The 24,228-nt window shown below is 35.9% G+C and overlaps 1 long non-coding RNA gene across 1 annotated transcript in view; it reads right to left on the reverse strand.

The window, feature by feature from the left end:
* Nucleotides 1-24,228, reverse strand: part of LOC103505439 — a 70,214-nt gene that overhangs the window by 31,848 nt on the left and 14,138 nt on the right. Inside the window, exon 2 of the long non-coding RNA XR_003390445.1 lies at nucleotides 6,218-6,278. This is a non-coding gene — a long non-coding RNA (uncharacterized LOC103505439). The remainder of the gene's footprint in view (nucleotides 1-6,217; nucleotides 6,279-24,228) is intronic.

Below are 24,228 nucleotides of genomic sequence, written 5' to 3' on the forward strand. Positions count from 1 at the left end.
TGAATTGGAATCCTCTTGGATATCAATTACGGTCCTGATCCCACTAGGAATAATAGATTAATATGAGTTATGCTATTGCTATCGTGTGGATTGCTTTATTTCGGCCATTGTCGTGATGAATATGTAGCTGGTAGCTGTGGATGTATTGGAAATTATTTTGAATGTGGATGGAATTACCATTGCGGTAGCTCCTGTGTTGCGTACTGTGATGGATGGGGAAGCTCTTATAATTGAATCTGAACTTGCCTAATATAGCTACGTATGTATAACTTTTTTTATAATTTTGGTAGGAAGTATACATACCTAACTTTCTTGAAGATTATAATATATGCTTGAATCATTTGTCTAAATCCTGAAACTTAACGAACAGGTAGGTATATGTATGATGAAAATCGCAATCATGCAATTTAATTCTTAAAAATTCAATGCAACATGCAATAAAGGCAATGTTAGGATGGATGACTAATATCGTGTTAAATTGTAAAAAGATTTCGATTCAACATACCAAATAATCAGGAAAACGAGGGATCCGCTGGTAAAATTTGTATTCTTCTAAAAGCTTTCACCTGAAATAAAACAGACAAAAGCAAGATCAGCAAACAATCACACAAGTTCTATTCAAGTTCACATCAATCCCCGTAAAATTCCAATACAATTTATACTTTGCAGTCGTACACATAGCCGCCGGATTGGAATGCAAATTTTAGCACATCTACTAATTTAGTAATTTCTTCTACAAAGCATTACTGAGTTAACCTAAAACCTACATAGTTCAAATCTATTCTATGATTAAATCTAACAGTTCCTTAGCTTATTTACCGGAACAGTGTTGTTTAGCAATAGATGGTATCATAGCATTACCCATATCCCATATGCAGCTATAATATTCATTAGTAGGTGTAGGATAATGGGCAAGTTATCTGCATTATTCCGATCGTGAACTCGGTGTAAACCACAAAATCCGTAAATATTGATTTGAAAATAACAGGGTGTCTACCAGACTGGAAAACCGGGAATTGTCAGGGAATTTCACGGAGAATGGAAAAGTCAGGGAATTGTCAGGGAATTTCTCAAAAAATTGACAAAATCCAAAAAAGTCAGGGTGTAAAAAAAGTGGATATAACTTTCGAAATTTTTTGATATTGGCTTGTTACAAGCGCATATTTCGTGAACCATCATTCCTAGAACCCTTACATGTACACCGATTGATTTCTCGTGAAAAGTTACATAGGAAAGACTCCTTGGTCATCTTAAATACTCTAATGGAAACTCTTGTAAAAAAAAAAAAAAATCATGTTGAAATATTTGGAGATATCACAGAGAGGAGAGAGGGAGCAGAGAGAACCTTCCAGTCTGAAAGCAGAAAAGAGAATGAGCTCTGACAAAAATCTAGGTCTGAAGAAACCTCCCCTTGACCCCCTACTACCAAAAACCATGTAAGGGGTCAGGGGAAATGTAGGGGGTTGAGGGGAAGATTCTCCTACATTTTGACCATAGGTTTGAAGTTCGGAATTAATTTACTCATTTCCCCTTCATTTTCATAAGTAGAAGGTCCTCATCGATTCTTCTGTGATAAGTCACCTATTCGCGGTTTGCTCGCGGTATCCGCGGTTTGTTCGCGGTATCCGCGGTTTGTTCGCGGTATTCGCGGTTTGTTCGCGGTATTCGCGGTTTGTTCGCGGTATTCGCGAGAGAACGAACAAATTCAAGGATTTTTTTGTCCGATTATTGTTCCATACATAATTTCAGAATATTTACTTCTCAAATCATGTGAGAATCTATTCTTTGTCATGAAAATTCAAAAATGGGGGCATAAAAAAGAAGGGAAACTGTTAAACTCTCTCAAAAAATCTAAATGTGCAAATGGAGGACTTAAGCCCTTACCCTAGTGGGATGAAAAAAGATTGGAGAATTAATGTTGAACAGGCTTGGGAAAATTACTTGAAGAAAAAAAAATCTGTTGCGACGCAGTGGGAATAGGGTGGGAAATCTTGAAAAAGTAGACTGGAAATTTGGAAAAAAAATGGACTGGAAAACCGAGAAAAGTCAGGGAATTTTATTTTTCCATTTTGGTAGACACCCTGAATAATGAAAATGGACTTTACTTCTCGTCTATGTCTGAACTTGTATTTTATGTCTATTGCCGACACATTACCGTCTGTACTATGCTTCTATACTGGTATAAAATATACACTGGATGTAGGTTCGTTCATTTTACTATCCACGAACGCATACTTCTTTTTAATTTCCTGATCCTATATCAAGGAAAGTAATGTATTTCCATATCGTGATATGCGTACCTCTTTGGACATTATCTGAATAGTTCAATCACAAAACCTTAATCTCAACAAACTTTCAATACAATGTTGTCATTTTTATCGATCAGACAGAAAGGTTGGGAGTCTAATTATTTAAAATCAAATTAAAATCGAATCCTTCACGAATCAGCTGTGCCCAAAGCGAAAGTTTCATCAGCTTTTATAAAAACTGCCAATGATGAGGGAATTTGAAGTGGAATAGATTGTGTGCTTTTGAACTAGACTGTATAGTTAAGTACTGCAGTCTTTGTACTGTGCAATACTGTACTAAAAATGTACTCCATAAGTAATGTTAATCATAAATATGTTTAAATTTGAATCCGTGTACCTCTTTGGACATTATCTGAATAGTTCAATCACAAAACCTTAATCTCAACAATCTTTCAATACAATGTTGTCATTTTTATCGATCAGACAGAAAGGTTGGGAGTCTAATTATTTAAAATCAAATTAAATTCGAATCCTTCACGAATGAGCTGTGCCCAAATCGAAAGTTTCATCAGCTTTTATAAAAACTACCAATGATGAGGGAATTTGAAGTGGAATAGATTGTGTGCTTTTGAACTAGACTGTATAGTTGTGTACTGCAGTCTTTGTACTGTGCAATACTGTACTAAAAATGTACTCCATAAGTAATGTTAATCATAAATATGTTTAAATTTGAATCCGATAAACTTTCTACGTATTCTATGGTGTGGGAAAAAAAGAGGTAGCGAATGACAAGTAGGAGGGCTAATTTAAATTCAATCAATGCATGCGCGTGTCATGCACTTTGGAATTCAAACACACGTGACTACTGACAAGTGGGTCTAATGCTATTCTTCGATTTGGGATTTAGCCCACTTCTATCAAAACTATGATGATTTGTAGATAGAATCTTCGTTTTTTTATTGCTTTCTGGGTTGCTTTTGCTTTCTGTCCATTTTGGGACTTACAACACGTGCAAAGAAGTTTATTTTATGTGTTCAGAATTGGGACTAAACGTGCACAATGATGAATTAAAATGGACATTAAAATGGACACTGAATACAAGCTCTTTATTTAGTTGACGGAGAGCTTTTAAGATCCTGCTCTTACAGAACTTTATAAACATAGCTTTAACCTTCGTCCGGTACCCATGAACTAATGATTATTTTATAAATCATCCACAAAATTAGTGGATGTGTTTCATTTACCACACAGCAAAATTTCCCTTGACTCGCTTTCAATATAAGTGTGCAACCTGCAACACTTGTGCTCGCAATATTGACCGTTTTGATCGCCTCATTTCCAACTTTTTGAAGAATTTAAAACGAGCTCCTATAGCAATTATGCAGTATTAAGACATATCTTCTGTCTCAATACATGTTTATTACTTCACTAAATTCCTTATTTTTCTCTGATCGAAGAATGAAATGTTCAGAAACGTCTTTCAATAAAGGAGACAGCCGTTTATTAGTGGAAAAGAGAATATCGAAGAGCCGGACACCAAATCGGCAAACTAGAAAGGGGCGTTGTGGAATCTATTTTGCTCATTCAAGTGTGCTGTCTGGTATTCACATGAACGACCGAGCTAAGCTGAGCTGTGGATATTTGTTGGTTTGGACAATGGGACGATAAAATCTAGGTTATTTGTTAACAGTACTTTGGAGCTTCTGTAAAATGGAGACCAAGCCAACATGTTGTCCGTTGCGTTATTATCAAAATATTAATCTTTGTCAACAATATGTGGCTTTTATTGATTTCCAAAGATGGTGAAAAATATAATCCGTTTTATATGTAACATAATTATTCGAAAACAGTCCAGTTATTCTAATATCCTCAATAAACTCCAAATCCATTTGCAACCTCGCATTATTTTTGGCAGTTGAGACCACAATTAGTATTATCTCTATCTGGTGCGCTTTTCTCATTAGAGTTCCAAATATTTCTTGGTCCGAACTATTAAAATGAGTTTTAAATCGTTTTCAAACACATTCGTTGGTGGTACGTCACATGAACGCGAGCACCTCGTGCAAAGGTGTTCATTATTTCAAGATGCTGCACATTGAATTATTACCCAATGAAGAAGAAGAAAAAGAAGACCAAGTGAGGAAAAAAATCTGCCGTGAACAAGTGAACATCACACGACTTTCCTTGTTCAAAATCGATTTCTTCGATTTTTGCTTGAAACTTCTCTGCTTATAAAAATTTACTAAGATTTGAGCTATGGAAGATAGCTTTAAATTTGGGATTTAGAAGCCCAGTTAGCTGGTGACACAAAAATAAGCTGAAGATGGACACATCTTCCGCGCAGTCGATTTTTCGAGACTTGTCCAAAAAAACACTTGGCAAGTTCACAATTAATTTTATAACTTCCACACGATCCATCAAAAACTCAAAATTGAAAAATGAATATGAAAATATTTTGAAAATGTCTTAGGTAGGTACCCGCTTATGAGGGTAAGGAAAGTAAAAAAACCTGGAAGTTTTCGCAGCCAAAGTTGTTGTGGCCAGTGCTGAATATTAATGATCTAACTGTGCTCAGATTTGTCTGGTTAGTTGGCTTCTTATTTTGAACCTGTGATGTAGGTACTCGTGTAAAGTTTTAAAATTGATTCCTTTTTAATTGGTCGTTTATCATCAATTTCATGTATTTATACGCTGACTAATCGGTGCATCTCATCAAAAACTTCTCAAAAACAACTTATTTTTGAGTTTATTCAATTTGATATTTTTATTTTATTCCCCAAATCGTTTATAGGAAGTTCAATTGTTAAAGTGAGCCGAAAGTAGTTTAATTAGAAATTGTTTTGCGAAAGATCTTGCTGAACTTAATGGTATTAACATCGGAGCTTGTTTAATAAGTAGTTTTCTGAACAAATTTGATTCCAGATTTCGTCCACAAAAACTTGCCACGCGCATCTCCTGAAAAGTTCAACGGTTCTTGAAGAAAATTTTAGGGTTCATTTTCATTCAGTTTGATTCTATGATAGAGGGGATGATCAAAGGCTTTGATGTAAGAAGTACCTATTTTGTTCGTCATTCTACTGATTTTTTCAAGGATTCATTTAGCGTTTGTTTAGTAATGTTCGTTTTTATAATGTTGTTATAAGAAAACACTTCTGTTTTGACGCTATGTTCTCTCTATTGCGAAGAGTTATTCTCTTTAATAAACACCAACAAGAGTGCATGTTTTTTTTTTTTGTTCCCGATAGTGCCTACCTATATTTCGTTATCATCTTTCTTTCAAATCATAGACGACCAGTAATTGCAGTTGATGTTAATGGGTTTCCACTCTCCTATTTCACATGCATGTGTTTCTGCCGAGATGGCAGACTGATACGCTATAGATAGTTAAATGATAGGATGCCTTGTGTACAGTTAAAATCACTTGTTGTGTGTATAAAAAACCCAATGAGAACTCATAAATCGCAGATTAATTAGACCCCAAGAGCACTTTAAAAAGAGGAGAAAAAACCATCTCGTTACACATCTCCATGTTAAGGAACAACTCTCATTTTAAGCGCATTGAGAAAATTGTAAAAAAAAAGACAACAGAAAAAAAATAATCATTCTGAAAAACCAAAGAGTTATGATTGCTGAGAACAGTAATAGACCGAGGCCATGACTCTGCTATTGATCTGTAATTACTATCCGTTGTTTATTGTTGAACAAGGAGGAATTAATACAACATAACCGATAACTAACGTTGATCAGTAGGACAACGACATCAGTAGAAATGATGCCATAAGCTAAATACTTCCCTGTATGGAAAAAGAGATATAATTTGCTCTCATCAAGAAAAAAAGACAAGATAAAAGGATACGTCAGCCGATGTATTTAATGAGGAATCTGGAAATAATTTCAATTGTATTGAACCAACTAGATGGACGACTAATATCGTGTTAAATTGTAAAAAAGATTTCGATTCAACTTACCAAATAATCAGGAAAACGAGGGATCCGCTGGTAAAATTTGAATTCTTCTAAATGCTTTCACCTGAAATAAAACAGACAAAATCAAGATCAGCAAACAATCACACAAGTTCTATTCAAGTTCACATCAACCCTCGTAAAATTCCAATACAATTTATATACTTTGCAGTCGTACACATAGCCGCAGGATTGGAATGCAAATTTAGCACATCCACTAATTTAGTAATTTCTTCTACAAAGCATTACTGAGTTAACCTAAAACCTACATAGTTCAAATCTATTCTATGATTAAATCTAACAGAACTCAAAATTGAAAAATGAATTGAAAATATTTTGAAAATGTTTTAGGTAGGTCTTAGGTGTCTTGTCTTGCTCTTAGGTAGGTCTTAGATGTCTTAGGTAGGTACCCGCTTATGAGGGTAAGGAAAGTAAAAAAACCTGGAAGTTTTCGCAGCCAAAGTTGTTGTGGCCAGTGCTGTCTGGCTGTGTGGATGTTAATTAAGTCAAGTCTGGTGTGATGCTATAGGACCCATAGGTGGTAATAACAATAATCGAGACTCACATGTACGGATGAGGTGAAATTGAACCGTCATAATGCCCAGGTATATTACCACATCAGTTCAAAACTTTGATAGCATACGTTACCAGTGCCGTTCCTTCTGTAAGTGGAACCTCTAGCATAAAAACCATCGATTAGATTTATTAGAATGTATCGCTAGAAGACCTTTATCTTAGTCCCTTCGTTATGTAGTCCTTTGCTTATGCATACTGATCGAATAGGACTAAGGAGTCTGTCCCTTTACACCAGCAGTAGGCTACTTCTTGTTGTCAAATAATATTGAGGACAAAATTCCATATCTCGGCTGGGATTGAACACACGCCCTCTTGGTTACCAGCAGAGCGTCTTGACCAATACACCACCAAGGCAGGTTGCATTCACCAATGGAAGGCAATCCATTGAGGATATTACTTCCATAAACATATAAGTGTGTTTGGGAGTCGAAATCTCCATAATTGTGGTTAAATTCCACAAATAAGAGGACTTTTTCCGCCGGATAGGAGTCATTGACCTTAAGATTACCTTGGGGATTCACTTGCAGCAATAGACAAACTAGACCACTCGATAATAGACCAATAGCTAATCGTTTGAATAGAGGTGTACGCTCCACGTCTGGGATATGAATAATTGCATTGACATGGACTCCTAGCACATCTGCATGAGGGCACTATCACCTCACGAGCTACTATAAACACCTGTTGAACTTGCTATATCTTCTCATTGCTTGATCGAATTATCCCAGGCGATTCGTGAAATGAAGTAAACACAAAAGATCAAAGGCGAGAAAAAGAGGAATATTCAGTGCATCTTCATTTCAGACACTTTCAATATTCTCCAATTCGAAATTCCTTCATTTAATATTCTTCTTTTAATAACACCCGTGTAGAGATGTATGGGCAATATGGTGGAGAACTTGTCTTGTATGTCTAGCGTAATCATTTACTGTAGACTGAAATAGAATTCCTGCATGTCTGAATTGCCTAGTAATAGAATTTTATGTTTGGAAGGTTAAAGGTCTTCCTGTTTTGCCCTTTTAGAAGCTATTAGGACATTAGGTAATGTGTTGCCAAATCATCTTTGAAATGAAATTGAAACTCATGCGCACGACTATGCATTCGACCAAAAAAATAAAAATAATAATAATAAAAAAATAATAAAGAAATGGGTACTAAAGATTCTCCAAGACCTCAAGAAATGGAAACTCATGCGAACGACTATATGCATTCGACCAAAAAAATAAAAATAATAATAATAAAAAAATAATAAAGAAATGGGTACTAAAGATTCTCCAAGACCTCAAGAAATCCTTGGAAGTAAATTTCCTGGAGTGAGGCGCTAAAAATGAACGAAAAGCCTTAAAGAAATACAAATACAAATCATTCTTCATAGAAACAAACACAAACATTAATGGCGGTTTGTCTCAGACAGTCAACTGGACAGACCTCTCAATATTCTCAATAGAGACGTGGGATTCTAATGGCTTTTACAATTTTAAAGTCACTTGTATCGGCTGACGCATAGCGGTACAATGCATGACTTATACCTGGAGATGCTCATGCGATTATACCCAGTGACTAGCTATTACAAAGAAACACTCATAACTAGGCGCTAAAAATGAACGAAAAGCCTTAAAGAAATACAAATCATTCTTCAAAGAAACAAACACAAACATTCATGGAGGGTTGTCTCAGACAGTCAACTGGACAGACCTCTCAATATTCTCAATAGAGACGTGGGATTCTAATGGCTTTTACAATTTCAAAGTCACTTGTATCGGCTGGCGCATAGCGGTACAATGCATGACTTATACCTGGAGATGCTCATGCGATTATACCCAGTGACTAGCTATTACAAAGAAACACTCATAACTTGAGTATTAATTACTGGTTGGTAATGTCAACCCACTATCAATGGTCCGCATAGTCGCTCCGTCTGAAGACTCTGAGGGCCTGGCTGCATTTTCATACCAAGCGGATAATGCAGCATATTAATCATTACGTTTGATGTGAGATTTCAGATAGCGAAGGAGATTCAAGACAGCACACCCAACTTAAACATACAATGGCAAGGTGGGAACTTTATCAAATACGTGCTGGTAGAATGAGCACAGGGGACGCGACTGACATTGTAAGCTAATTTTGGAGAACTTGTGTCACATGTACGAAGAAATTTGAGTATTTTTAAACTCACATATTATCATCTTTTGATATATCTTGGTGTCTGAACCGTATTTATCATTTCTTGAAATTTTGGTCTTGAACAAATAATGTCCTCATGTGTTTTGAAGACTTTTTTGAGTTCTGACCTAGTTTTTTTCGAAATATCTTGGAATTGACCAAAAAAAAAAAAAAAAAAACAATTTGACCAATACTTTGAAAAGAGAGAAAAAAAAAAAGACTATGAGTAGAGATAAGTTGATGGTTATCAACAGAAATTAATAATGGTGTTTCGAATTTAAATTCCAAATTAATGCTTTCGAAGAAGGGGAAAAGTGATTTTAAAAAAAAAAAAAAACAATGTGACCAATACTTTGAAAAGAGAGAAAAAAAAAAAGACTATGAGTAGAGATAAGTTGATGGTTATCAACAGAAATTAATAATGGTGTTTCGAATTTAAATTCCAAATGCTTTCGAAGAAGGGGAAAAGTGATTTTAAATCTTGTCCTCAAACAGAATGTTGAACTTATTCTAATCGAATTTCAACATGCAGTTCATGCACTTTGTGGAATTTAGATCTGACAAACAATCAAATTTATTCCGTCTAACATATCCAATCATTTGGATATTCTGGATTTCTTTTTCAACAAATTGTAAAAATGCCAGATAAATCGACATTCTTTGCTGGCTGCTGATGACAGATGATGAACAAAACCAAAAGTAACCGAGAAGAAACAGAAGTATGTCATGGCGGACGGAATGATTAATGACATTGCTGTGGTCATCTCAGAGGTATCTCCTGATTTAGCTGAAGTACAGGGTTTAGCAAAAGTCTGTGTCGCCGAGCTTCATAATAGAATGCCTTCCACGGGATGCACGAGTATTTTGTCTTGGGAAGACATCTGTGTCGTGAATAGCAAGAGGTTCTTACGATTTATGTGCCATCACTTGTTGATTTATTTGCGGATCTTGTGAGATTATATTTGCATATTCATGCGGTTGGTCATCTGTTATAAACGCAAGTTATTGTTTGATTTCTTGACAAAGAACAATTCTCAAAGTTGTACCGGAGAAAGAATGGAATACTGCAATATTTCCAAAATTTATAAAATGTCGGTTCAAAACGTTGACGAAAAATCAACAAAGTTGGCAACAATTTGTCAGCAAACTAGTTTTCGGAGATTGTTTTTTCTTCAACACAGTTGATAGATTCGGTTGTCAGTACACATGCATGTTTCAAAATCAACTCAATCCCTACAATTTTACTCTGTAATCCTACAGATTTTCGAAAACATTGAATTTGCATTTCAAAATGGATAATAAATTTTAAATTGACAAAATGTAGTTGGTGTAAATTTACATTTCCATTGATTAATTTTTTTCTTCAATGATAACATATGTAAATTATTAACACTTCGTTCCTGTACATTGAACTAGGTACGGCAAAGATTTATCTTCGACCAAAGGCGGTAACTCCAAGATCTGAGAAATCTAGAACGCTATAGTCTTTTTTTTCTAACAATGACACTTTTTCATCACCCTGTTTGTAAGATATCAGTGAGGTGTATCTGCCAGTCTTCCGCTATCATAGGATTAGGTCAGTGTGACTATAATGGTTTCATTATCTGATTATTTTATTTATATGGACAGTCTCATTCTATTGAAAGTTATAACCTTAACTCTCAAATCATGTTTATTTTATTCTCTGGTGTAGATTTGTTTTATTGGTTTGATTGTGCTGATAGGTACTCCAGAATAGCTGTGGGTTTTTGTACTAATTTCATCTTGATCTGGAATGGTCTTAGCTTTTTTTGCTCTTCATTTTTAGTCAAGCAAAGACAATTTGCACTACAAATCGTCAGTGATTATCACAAAAGATTCCCTAAAGCAAAAAAAGCTTACTTGATGGAAAAATATTAAATTTATTGTTCCCAATAAAACTATAAATTATGTTCTAATAGTCTGGCTGGGGGACGTTAACATGCTTCATCTAGTGGAGTACCAGGTATTTGTGTTAAACCATTTAACACTGTTTGATGCTGCCTATAGGGAATTGGAAAATCCGTAACCGAGCGTCCTGGTCTTGTGGCAGCATTGCACTTGCAAGTGTTGTAATGAAATCACTAGAGCAAAGCAAACAATGAATTTGCTCTCGCCTTACAGAAGGCAAAAGCAAAAGTGTTTCATGGACGTAGGGACTCAAGGAAGATCTTTCAGTAGGTCCGAGTTGGCAAGGATATACTTTTTACTTTCCTTATTTCTTCTGCTCACCAGATGTTTAGCAGGATAAATATTATCTCGTGCATGGAAACCTCAATGTATCTAACATTCTAACAGTACCTACAGCCCGGTTATACCTTTGATATGCGGGTCTACTGCACACATGTGAAATTCCTATGAAACTGGGTACCTCCGAGGAGTGATTTTCCTTAAAGATCTCTGAAGGGATCATTCTTGCTTAGGGGTCATCACTTTAAGAAATCAGAAGTTTTCTTTGGGTTCTTGAGTCTGACTAGGGCTAGGGCACACTAGCTTTAACTTGGAAGAAGGTTTGCATAGATGTCCAATCAATCCAATAGAGTCACACATTCAGGACTTATAACCAATGTCTCAACGTCTTTGGAAACTTCCACAGATTTACTTGTGCCTTCAAGAGGAACAGTATCCCGAACAAAAGTTTTATTCAAGCTACAATTTTTTTCTACAACAGGCCCAGGAATAATTACTACCTCTTATCAACTACATAAGTTGTAGTTCTAACTGTTTCTGAATCTTTTGATAAACCTATAGCACTGTTAGATCATAGTGACAAAGTTATATCACAAGTAGCGGCAAAGACCATTTAGACATGAAGGTTAATGTCACCACGGTGCAGACAATTATGACAAGAGAATAGGAGACAACGCATGTCTCCTGAAGATCTCAGATTGTAAACTTCGCAAACTATCGCTTTTATCTTTTGATTAATTCGCAGGAAGATTTACAGACATCCTTTCCATATACCATAGAAGTTGCTTTAATATCACAATTAATTCGTACTTTACTGGGTTCAAAGTGTGCTTTGGTTGAAAACTCACATTCATGGTGGATTTCACCAATGACTTAATGAGAGATTTTACTAATGGCAGAATTTTTATCATCCAAAGAGGAAGTTTTAATAATCCAAAAAGGATTTTTTAATGATCAAAAAAGGATTTTTTTAGTGACCCAAAAAGGAGGAGTACTTAAAAACTCCTGATCCACCAGGAGACACAAATTTTGTTATATTTCCTACACTATTATCGCCAAGGTTTTCTTTCTCTCAAAACGCTAGCGAGTAGAAATGTCTGCACTAAGTTCAGTGTGTGGTCTGGCAGATTTCCTGTGAGATCCTCTCATACCAGACCGTGATTGTTCAAGTAACTTGTTTTTGAAATGAAATGTGAGACCTTATTCAGGGATTTAAAAAGATTTAAATGTAAGAAAATAAGTGAGACCGACACTAAAAAGAACAATAGGAATAACTAGGTAACTACACTAAAATTCTACCAAAACTAGGAATTGAATCCAACGAGCCCTCTACTTTGAAATTGAAACAATTCAAACGAAGAAGGTGTACTTTGAAACAATTCCAACTTGGTGGAACAATTTAGCAGAAAAATATCCAGCAAAAGTTGAACTTAACAAGATTTAATTACGTGAGACCACATGTAGTAATTTACTGGATATAAAGCATGTTGGAGGAAAGATTTTTCTGAGCTTCTGTTTCCAAGATTACCAGATGTGAGAGTCGATGGTGGTAGAAAGTTTAGATATTCCCCTGTACGATGGACAAGTCTTTCTGGGATCGCAGCTCCCTCAATGTCTTACGTGAGAAGTCTTGCAGCATGCAAATTCCTGGAGGATGTTCAGTGATAAATGTGCATGAATGTGGGTATAGGTCTAATATACGTAGTCCTGGTCTTGTGGCAGCATTGCACTTGCAAGTGTTGTAATGAAATCACTAGAGCAAAGCAAACAATGAATTTGCTCTCGCCTTAGGAAATATCTCATTTTCATGCTGAAATTTCTCAGCAATGTGCATTTTAAACGTCTCAATGATATAAACAGTGGAAGTGGAGGCTTGTGTTTTAAACCAGTATGTAAAATCTTTACTGCAAAGTGGTATTCACCAAAACCAGTGAGACATTTTCCATGTTTTTTTTTTATAGAAATGTAGAGGTTTTGAGGATATCATCGAAGTAGGTCAAAAAACTTGAACAATTCACGCGGAAATAGGTCCATATAAAGAAGCTGTAGCATAAATTGAATGGAAGTGGAGGCTTGTGTTTTAAACCAGTATGTAAAATCTTTACTGCAAAGTGGTATTCACTAAAACCAGTGAGACATTTTCCATGTTTTTTTTTTTTTCTTCATAGAAATGTAGATGTTTTGAGGATATCATCGAAGTAGGTCAAAAAACTTGAACAATTCACGCGGAAATAGGTCCATATAAAGAAGCTGTAGCATAAATTGATTCAACCTCCCTCCCTTTCCCTCTTTAATGAAAATTAAGAATTTAGAACATGTATAGGGTGTTTTTTTTTAGAGGTTTGTTTTTTAAACTGATAGAAAAGACATACTACTTAAGGTATGGTCATGATGTTTTGTTTATTGTAAAGCTAAAAGTATGCCATTTAGTGTTTGAATACTAAGTTCGGGCATACAGGCCCCTCGGACAGCTCGAACGAAGCGAAACATTTGGTTTAATTTTTTCTTGTTTTGTTAGCACATAATTTCGCTCAATTTCCCTCCACGTGCGATTTGACACCTTTGGATGATTTTCTTTCGGGATATGTGTAAAATCATTAGTTTATGGTGATAAAAAATAAACAACCAGACATCGAAGAAAAAAATCCCAAGTAGGTACCAATATACTAAATTACTCTAAAAAAAGTGAAGTGAACAAAGTTTTTTTCACCTCAATTTCATATCCTGCTATCGTCCACCATCTCAAAAATGTTAACAGTTCATTACTAAACCAGATTTCCAATTTGCATCAATTTCAACTGATAACACGCTCAGAAATACAACAAATAATAAAAATCAAAAATTTAAGAAAAATATGAGGACAGCTCATTTGGGACAAGACAGAAAAAACTTTAATCAATAACAATTTCGAAAAAAAAAAGAAAAAAAAAAATCTGACCTACATCTAGCCTGATCTTTGTCAAAGTTAAAACCAAAGTTGACCTTTCTCATATACCAGGTCCGAGGTTAGTATAAGTGCCCATTTAAAATGAAAGACCAGTTTAGTCTTACTCATCCTAGGCACCCCACTGATTTCATGGCGAAATGTTTTTTTTTTTTTTTTTTTTTTTTTTTTTTTTTTTTTTGTCTCGTGTCGCTTTTGACCGAAGGCCCATTAGGATTATTACTTATAGTTGCTGGCATCTTTTGAACGATGGTATAGTTGCTGGCATCTTCAGGCTCACGACATTTCACCATTCCGGAAAACAGTTAGGATACTCAGACCTCCATTGACTAAAAATAGCGATTCTACTTGAATTTCGTAGAAAACAACTGGATATTGTCCTTTTACGTTAAAACATCCTAATACTCCTAAGTGTATGTTACAAGCACAATATTAGATTCCTGCCTACAGAGCTTTTATGAAGTTTTGCTGGAACAGGTTGTGAGACTTGCTAACAATCATGATAATTTGCTAACTACTCCTCAAGTTTCAAACCTAGAAGTCCAGTTAGATCCACCAAAGTTTGACATAGTTTATTGTCCCTCTCCCCATCAGCACAAGATGTATCAAATATTTTCCTGTACACTTTGTTATCTCCATAATTAAGGCATCAAGAAACTTAATAGACACACACAGTCTTTGCTAATTCTGTATCTCGATGACTCTGTATATTTGGCAGAATTTATGGACTCCTTTTAACCTGTCAACAATTATCTGGCCGATTTAATTTTGTACAACAATAAAAATATTTTGATATCACAATTACATGTCCACTTGATTTAGGAAATAAACGAGTAGTGCCATGGAAACCTCAATGTATCTAACAGTACAGCCCGGTTATACCTTTGATATGCGGGTCTACTGCACACATGTGAAATTCCTATGAAACTACCTCCGAGGAGTGATTTTCCTTAAAGATCTCTGAAGGGATCATTCTTGCTTAGGGGTCATCACTTTAAGAAATCAGAAGTTTTCTTTGGGTTCTTGAGTCTGACTAGGGCTAGGGCACACTAGCTTTAACTTGGAAGAAGGTTTGCATAGATGTCCAATCAATCCAATAGATCCAATCAACATTCAGGACTTATAACCAATGTCTCAACGTCTTTGGAAACATCCACAGATTTACTTGTGCCTTCAAGAGGAACAGTATCCCGAACAAAAGTTTTATTCAAGCTACAATTTTTTCTACAACAGGCCCAGGAATAATTACTACCTCTTATCAACTACATAAGTTGTAGTTCTAACTGTTTCTGAATCTTTTGATAAAGTCGATGTTTCGCTTTTATCTTTTGATTAATTCGCAAGAAGATTTACAGATATCCTTTCCATATACCATAGAAGTTGCTTTAATATCAATTAATTCATACTTTACTGGGTTCAAAGTGTGCTTCGGTTGAAAACTCACATTCATGGTGGATTTCACCAATGACTTAATGAGAGATTTTACTAATGGCAGAATTTTCATCATCCAAAGAGGAAGTTTTAATAATCCAAAAAGGATTTTTTAATGATCAAAAAAGGATTTTTTTTAGTGACCCAAAAAGGAGGAGTATTTAAAAACTCCTGATCCACCAGGAGACACAAATTTTGTTATATTTCCTACACTATTATCGCCAAGGTTTTCTTTCTTTCAAAACGCTAGCGAGTAGAAATGTCTGCACTAAGTTCAGTGTGTGGTCTGGCAGATTTCCTGTGAGATCCTCTCATACCATTCTGCCACCTATTCCCATGTACAGACGGGGTCGGCGTTTTTCATCAGCCTCTCAATCAGCCCTAAGGTGATCGCTTTGGGCTGACATTTGGTTTTGGCTACAAATTTTACGAGTGGATGCCCTTCGCACTCAACCTTGGCTATTTCTTTAGCAAGGGAAATTTAGGGTGTTCCGTGTAGCCGTACAACAATACGTGATACAATTCAGCTCACTGTTCATTTTCCCATGTTTATTGTTGATAATAAACGCTCGAAAATCTATATATTTCCATCAGCACGGTTTAAGAGCTGTTTTATCCACATGTTATCCGCGGGTAGAAATTGTAGAAATACTGCTCTGGGAAAGTAAACCTTGGCAGGATCACCTGAGGAAAAGTTCAGCGGAAATTCAGTGGTTGGGTGGAAGAGCTTTTATCAGCGAGCAAAATATCCATGTAGTAATTTACTGGATATAAAGCATGTTGGAGGAAAGATTTTTCTGGGCTTCTGTTTCCAAGATTGCCGGATGTGAGAGTCGATGGTGGTAGAAAGTTTAGATATTCCCCTGTACGATGGACAAGTCTTTCTGGGATCGCAGCTCCCTCAATGTCCAAATTTGAGTGCTGTGGAATTTTGTGCCAAGATAATCCAGTGAAACCGAAAATTTTGTACATATTCTATGAAGCAATTGAAAGCACCCAAGTTCAAATCGGGCCTGATACAATTACAAATTTTCTTACTGTTAAAGCAGTAAAGCCCGATCTCACTTTTTATTGTTTGAATTTTTCGCAGCAACAATTAAAGTCCTATAAAGTTTTTCAAGACCGCTCGATATAAAATAGAAGGTGGTGTTATTGTGTGAGCATCAAGTGTCGGTGCGACCAGTGAAATGGTATTGTTCAACTGGTGTGACCAGTGAGAAAACTTCGAGTTAAATCCATTGTTTAACAATGCAACGATATATCCAAACTTTGTTTCCGAATGGTACAGAGCTAGAAATGCTAGAATGCACCAACAGTGTCCGACAGTCTGTAAGCGCTTCGCTTGCCAGAGTTATTTTCAAGATTTCAAGTGAAAGAATCAAGAATTGTTTTCAGTCTAGGGCTAGGCTTTAGCACTATAATCATTCTATCCAAATGATATCCAGAAAACCCTATAATCCCTATTTTAATCTCCAAAACTATATCATCAATTTGGCATGAATGCAGGGCTAGGCTTTAGCACTATAATCATTCTATCCAAATGATATCCAGAAAACCCTATAATGCCTATTTTAATCTCCAAAACTATATCATCAATTTGGCATGAATGAAACAAAACTATTTGTGTTACATACACGTCACCTAAAAGTTACATGGTCAATAGTCATCTTGTATTTTATCAAAATTCACATAAAATTCATCAGGTGTTACTAGAAACAAACAAATGTTATCACCAACCCTTTCGTCAACGTTCATTCATGCTTATAGATTTCAGTTACGGCGAATAACTGAGTCATTAGGGAGCTAATATAGAAATTGCTCATGATTTTTTATCAGCAAATCTGAACCTTGCAAAATTCCTTGTGCATCTAAATGCATATCTATTAAATGTTTCTTTGTTGAAAGTCTTTCTCGTGTTTGTACTTGAACCTGACAGAGAGCACGCAAAACTCGTATAAGTTTACTAGGAACACACACGTACAGACCATGGGCTAAAAACCACTTTTTTGGAATCAGGGGATCCCAAAAGGGATATTTCCAACCATTTCCCGATTTTGAAAATTTGGACCGATTGCAATACTTTCATTACTAGTATAGCTCCGCTATACTGTAGTAATAGAAAGTAAAAAAAAAAATCAACAAAGACGGGCAAATTAAGTTACTGGCCAATTGTATTGATTGAACTTTGAAAAGATGTACCCAATCACCAAGAGGGAAAAAACATTTAATTAATTAGACTGTCAAAGTAGGACATGCAGTCCCTACAATGAAGGAAAAATTGGAACTTATGAAATAAAACCCGTTTGAGGACAGGTGAAGAATTTAGCACAAATGTACAGCATCAATTCATCACTTACGTTAGAAAATTAGAAAAGCTTTTTGAATCATAGAATCGTATACAGAAAAGATTAGTAGGTATATCACTGTATAAACAGTAAAACTCTTAATACTCTTAGTTCCAATTCCAAGTACTAATCTGAGAGTGGAAACAGCTAACTGTGTTTGAAACATGGTCGATTCTTAACCGTTCTCTTAACGTTTTAAGTGCAACTTCCTTCATAACTTGGACAACATTGTGAGGAAAAATAAAGCGTTCTAAGAAAAAAGAGGAAAAAACCGACTAACAAGAAAAATATAAAAAAAATATCTGCAGTGATAAGTTTATAGAACTAATCCTGAGAACGCTGAAACTGAAAATGCATTATGAGAATCCTGTGTATATCTTGCGATGAACATTAATGTACGTACGACTATTATAAAACCAGGAAATTACAGCATTAAAAACGAGATTAGGAAATATATTCAGTAAATCAGAATAAAATAATTCCGCGATTCCCGAAGAGAACGATTTATCACATGGTAAAGAAAGCACATCTGCTGAGAAATCTATGTATTAAATGTGGTAAAATGAATTTGTTTTCAAAACGACTTGGATTCTACCGACCAACCACGCGACGCTAAAACAAAGTCGAGAAAAACACCTGTTGGGCAGTCCCTACAATGAAGGAAAAAATTGAATTTATGAAATAAAACCCGTTTGAGGACAGGTGAAGAATTTAGCACAAATGTACATCATCAATTCATCACTTACGTTAGAAAATTAGAAAAGCTTTTTGAATCATAGAATCGTATACAGAAAAGATTAGTATATCACTGTATAAACAGTAAAACTCTTACTAAGTACTAATCTGAGAGTGGAAACAGCTAACTGTGTTTGAAACAACAAGCACCATGGTCGATTCTGAACCGTTCTCTTAACGTTTTAAGTGCAACTTCCTTCATAACTTGGACAACATTGTGAGGAAAAATAAAGCGTTCTAAGAAAAAAGAGGAGAAAACCGACTAACAAGAAAAATATAAAAAAATATCTGCAGTGATAAGTTTATAGAACTAATCCTGAGAACGCTGAAGCTGAAAATAATGCATTATGAGAATCCGGTGTATATCTTGCGATGAACATTAATGTACGTACGACTATTATAAAACCAGGAAATTACAGCATTAAAAACGAGATCAGGAAATATATTCAGTAAATCAGAACAAAATAATCCCGCGATTCCCGAAGAGAACGATTTATCACATGGTAAAGAAAGCACATCTGCTGAGAAATCTATGTATTAAAAGTGGTAAAATGAATTTGTTTTCAAAACGACTTGGATTCTACCGACCAACCACGCGACGCTAAAACAAAGTCGAGAAAAACACCTGTTGATACTCGACGCACATACCAAGTACAAAGAAGAAAAGAATGCTCAGTTTAAATCTAGATTTCTCGATCCAAGCAAATATGGCAAATTCACAAACATGCCTAATAAAAGAATTCAGTACTGAAAATCTCGGACACATCAGGGATGCATATAGCTATAGATCTTTAAAATTGCTGAATATATGCACCAGACATTTAAAATTTGATAAAGATATAAAGTTCGCAAAACATGCACTATTTCATCATGAGAAATGTATAAGTGCACATCACCATACATACGTAATAATGGTGGTACACCCTCACAGCATTACAAGAAAGGAACAGCACATAAACAAATGAATATGTTCCACCATGTGACACATCTGAGAGATATGAACTTGTCACGTCTAGAGGTTATCAAAGTGCCTGGAGATCATGATAATGAAGACGTTTTACACGCAAACATGCACTGTTTCATCATGAGAAATGTATAAGTGCACATCACCATACGTACGTGATAATGGTGGTACACCCTCACAGCATTACAAGAAAGGAACAGCACATAAACAAATGAATATGTTTCACCATGTGACACATCTGAGAGATATGAACTTGTCACGTCTAGAGGTTATCAAAGTGCCTGGAGATCATGATAATGAAGACGTTTTACGCATCTGAAGTTCTTCATCTCCACAGGTCTTTTAAAAACAACCGTCTTTAATTCCACTAACAAACTACCACATATGCAAGGCCAGTGACATAGGACATTGTATTCTAGGAAACATCAAAGTTCTCTATGGTGGAAGTGTTTCCCTCAAAATAAATGTCCTGTTAACAAGCCTTAATTAATTTTACGCACGACATCACTCGTCGTTTGTTTGTGTTGAATTTTCCGACATCTGAGATCGCATCATAAAGTTTCTGATTCTCAGAACCATTACGAAGTTCGTGATGAGCTTGTACTTTCCGTCAGATAATTAGTGGAGAACCATTGCAGAATGGTTTATCCACGGTAACGATGGCGCAGACACCTATGAGCACAACAAGAGTTGTGGAACCACATTGTGATGAAGTTGAGAACCAACAAACCAAACTCTTGAATTTTGAGAACCAACTACCAAAATCTTGAACATAAATGTAATATTTTGGGATATACTTATTAATGAAAAGTTCAAAATCAGGGCACAAGGTCAACAGAAACAACACTCAAAAGTTGAAAAAAGTTGAAAAAAAAAAAAAAAAACTTGTTTATAATTTCACTTAATTAACAATCAAGTGCAACTACCGTATTGATAAGGAAACAGAGTTCCTTTTCCCCCTTCCTTATTTGTCTAATTTATTTCTCACATTCATGCTACGCTAGTGTATCTCCTGAGAAACCGGTACCCCACTGTTGATAAAGACTAATAAAACGTCATGGTGCCATTTTAAATCAATAAATTGGTCATTACAGAAATCTGTGTGCAATTGTAGCGTTCACCTGATACTTAATACCTGATTCAATGATTCACATTTCTATCTCCAGGGCAAAACCATTGATTAGTTGATTTAATACACTGGGTGACTGGGTTAAGCATGGAAACCTCAATGTATCTAACATTCTAACAGTACCTACAGCCCGGTTATACCTTTGATATGCGGGTCTACTGCACACATGTGAAATTCCTATGAAACTGGGTACCTCCGAGGAGTGATTTTCCTTAAAGATCTCTGAAGGGATCATTCTTGCTTAGGGGTCATCACTTTAAGAAATCAGAAGTTTTCTTTGGGTTCTTGAGTCTGACTAGGGCTAGGGCACACTAGCTTTAACTTGGAAGAAGGTTTGCATAGATGTCCAATCAATCCAATAGAGTCACACATTCAGGACTTATAACCAATGTCTCAACGTCTTTGGAAACATCCACAGATTTACTTGTGCCTTCAAGAGGAACAGTATCCCGAACAAAAGTTTTATTCAAGCTACAATTTTTTCTACAACAGGCCCAGGAATAATTACTACCTCTTATCAACTACATAAGTTGTAGTTCTAACTGTTTCTGAATCTTTTGATAAAGTCGATGTATCGCTTTTATCTTTTGATTAATTCGCAGGAAGATTTACAGACATCCTTTCCATATACCATAGAAGTTGCTTTAATATCAATTAATTCATACTTTACTGGGTTCAAAGTGTGCTTCGGTTGAAAACTCACATTCATGGTGGATTTCACCAATGACTTAATGAGAGATTTTACTAATGGCAGAATTTTCATCATCCAAAGAGGAAGTTTTAATAATCCAAAAAGGATTTTTTAATGATCAAAAAAGGATTTTTTTTAGTGACCCAAAAAGGAGGAGTATTTAAAAACTCCTGATCCACCAGGAGACACAAATTTTGTTATATTTCCTACACTATTATCGCCAAGGTTTTCTTTCTCTCAAAACGCTAGCGAGTAGAAATGTCTGCACTAAGTTCAGTGTGTGGTCTGGCAGATTTCCTGTGAGATCCTCTCATACCAGACCGTGTATGTCCACAATATGTTCTCTAATATTATGTGTTCCGTGTAGCCGTACAACAATACGTGATACAATTCAGCTCACTGTTCATTTTCCCATGTTCATTGTTGATAATAAACGCTCGAAAATCTATGTATTTCCATCAGCAGGGTTTAAGAGCTGTTTTATCCACGTGTTATCCGCGGGTAGAAATTGTAGAAATACTGCTCTGGGAAAGTAAACCTTGGCAGGATCACCTGAGGAAAAGTTCAGCGGAAATTCACTGGTTGGGTGGAAGAGCTTTTATCAGCGAGCAAAATATCCCCACATGTAGTAATTTACTGGTTATAAAGCATGTTGGAGGAAAGATTTTTCTGGGCTTCTGTTTCCAAGATTACCATCAGATGTGAGAGTCGATGGTGGTAGAAAGTTTAGATATTCCCCTGTACGATGGACAAGTCTTTCTGGGATCGCAGCTCCCTCAATGTCTTGGACGCGTGGGTCACAAAGTTGGTGTGGAAGCAAAATCCCCCTGAGGTTGAATTTTCGTACACATGAGTAACGAGTGCCGAGTTGCTGTTGTTGACGTGATTTTGACCTCCATTTCACACATTTTAACGTCCTACTACTAAGTACATAATTCGATGGTTCAATTTAGGGAAAAGCTGATGTGGGCTAGTTCAGACAGGGTACGAGTGTAAAGGGACTCAATTTTGTGGGTTGGAATTAGGATTTGTCCATAGGTACTACATACTGGAATTTGAAAACATTACCAGACCTTATTTATATAGTCTTGTCGGATGTTTATTGTGTTTCTCAGAACAATACCAAGTTCCGCATGTCTCCTAACTGTAGACAAGTCTAGGAATTGAAGAGGGGCGGTATGTCTCAAACCACATTCACTAATTATCTAATATTCTGCTAGGCCATGCATAACTACCATCATAATACCATCCGAGCTGAAACCCGAAAAAGTTTATTCACCTTTCTGGGCCAGAGAGGAAATGGGAAAAAAGCAGACCGGAGATGTAATGTAGTAATTTACTGGATATAAAGCATGTTGGAGGAAAGATTTTTCTGGGCTTCTGTTTCCAAGATTGCCGGATGTGAGAGTCGATGGTGGTAGAAAGTTTAGATAGTCCCCTGTACGATGGACAAGTCTTTCTGGGATCGCAGCTCCCTCAATGTCCAAATTTGAGTGCTGTGGAATTTTGTGCCAAGATAATCCAGTGAAACCGAAAATTTTGTACATATTCTATGAAGCAATTGAAAGCACCCAAGTTCAAATCGGGCCTGATACAATTACAAATTTTCTTACTGTTAAAGCAGTAAAGCCCGATCTCACTTTTTATTGTTTGAATTTTTCGCAGCAACAATTAAAGTCCTATAAAGTTTTTCAAGACCGCTCGATATAAAATAGAAGGTGGTGTTATTGTGTGAGCATCAAGTGTCGGTGCGACCAGTGAAATGGTATTGTTCAACTGGTGTGACCAGTGAGAAAACTTCGAGTTAAATCCATTGTTTAACAATGCAACGATATATCCAAACTTTGTTTCCGAATGGTACAGAGCTAGAAATGCTAGAATGCACCAACAGTGTCCGACAGTCTGTAAGCGCTTCGCTTGCCAGAGTTATTTTCAAGATTTCAAGTGAAAGAATCAAGAATTGTTTTCAGTCTAGGGCTAGGCTTTAGCACTATAATCATTCTATCCAAATGATATCCAGAAAACCCTATAATCCCTATTTTAATCTCCAAAACTATATCATCAATTTGGCATGAATGAAACATAACTATTTGTGTTATATACACGTCACCTCAAAGTTACATGGTTAATGGTCATCTTGTATTTTATCAAAATTCACATAAAATTCATCAGGTGTTACTAGAAACAAACAAATATTATCACCAACCCTTTAGTCAACGTTCATTCATGCTTATATGTAGATTTCAGTTACGGCGAATAACTGAGTCATTAGGGAGCTAATATAGAAATTGCTCATGATTATGCCTTCCACGGGATGGACGAGTATTTTGTCTTGGGAAGACATCTGTGTCGTGAATAGCAAGAGGTTCTTACGATTTATGTGCCATCACTTGTTGATTTATTTGCTAATAGAATGCCTTCCACGGGATGCACGAGTATTTTGTCTTGGGAAGACATCTGTGTCGTGAATAGCAAGAGGTTCTTACGATTTATGTGCCATCACTTGTTGATTTATTTGCGGATCTTGTGAGATTATATTTGCATATTCATGCGGTTGGTCATCTGTTATAAACGCAAGTTATTGTTTGATTTCTTGACAAAGAACAATTCTCGAAGTTGTACCGGAGAAAGAATGGAATGCTGCAATATTTTCAAAATTTATAAAATGTCGGTTCAAAACGTTGACGAAAAATCAACAAAGTTGGCAACAATTTTTCAGCAAACTAGTTTTCGGAGATTTCTGTTTTTTCTTCAACACAGCTGATGGATTCTGTTGTCAGTACACATGCATGTTTCAAAATCAACTCAATCCCTACAATTTACTCTGTAAT

Source organism: Diaphorina citri, unplaced genomic scaffold (genome assembly GCF_000475195.1).
Source record: "Diaphorina citri unplaced genomic scaffold, Diaci psyllid genome assembly version 1.1 scaffold174, whole genome shotgun sequence".
NCBI classification, from domain to species: domain Eukaryota; kingdom Metazoa; phylum Arthropoda; class Insecta; order Hemiptera; family Psyllidae; genus Diaphorina; species Diaphorina citri.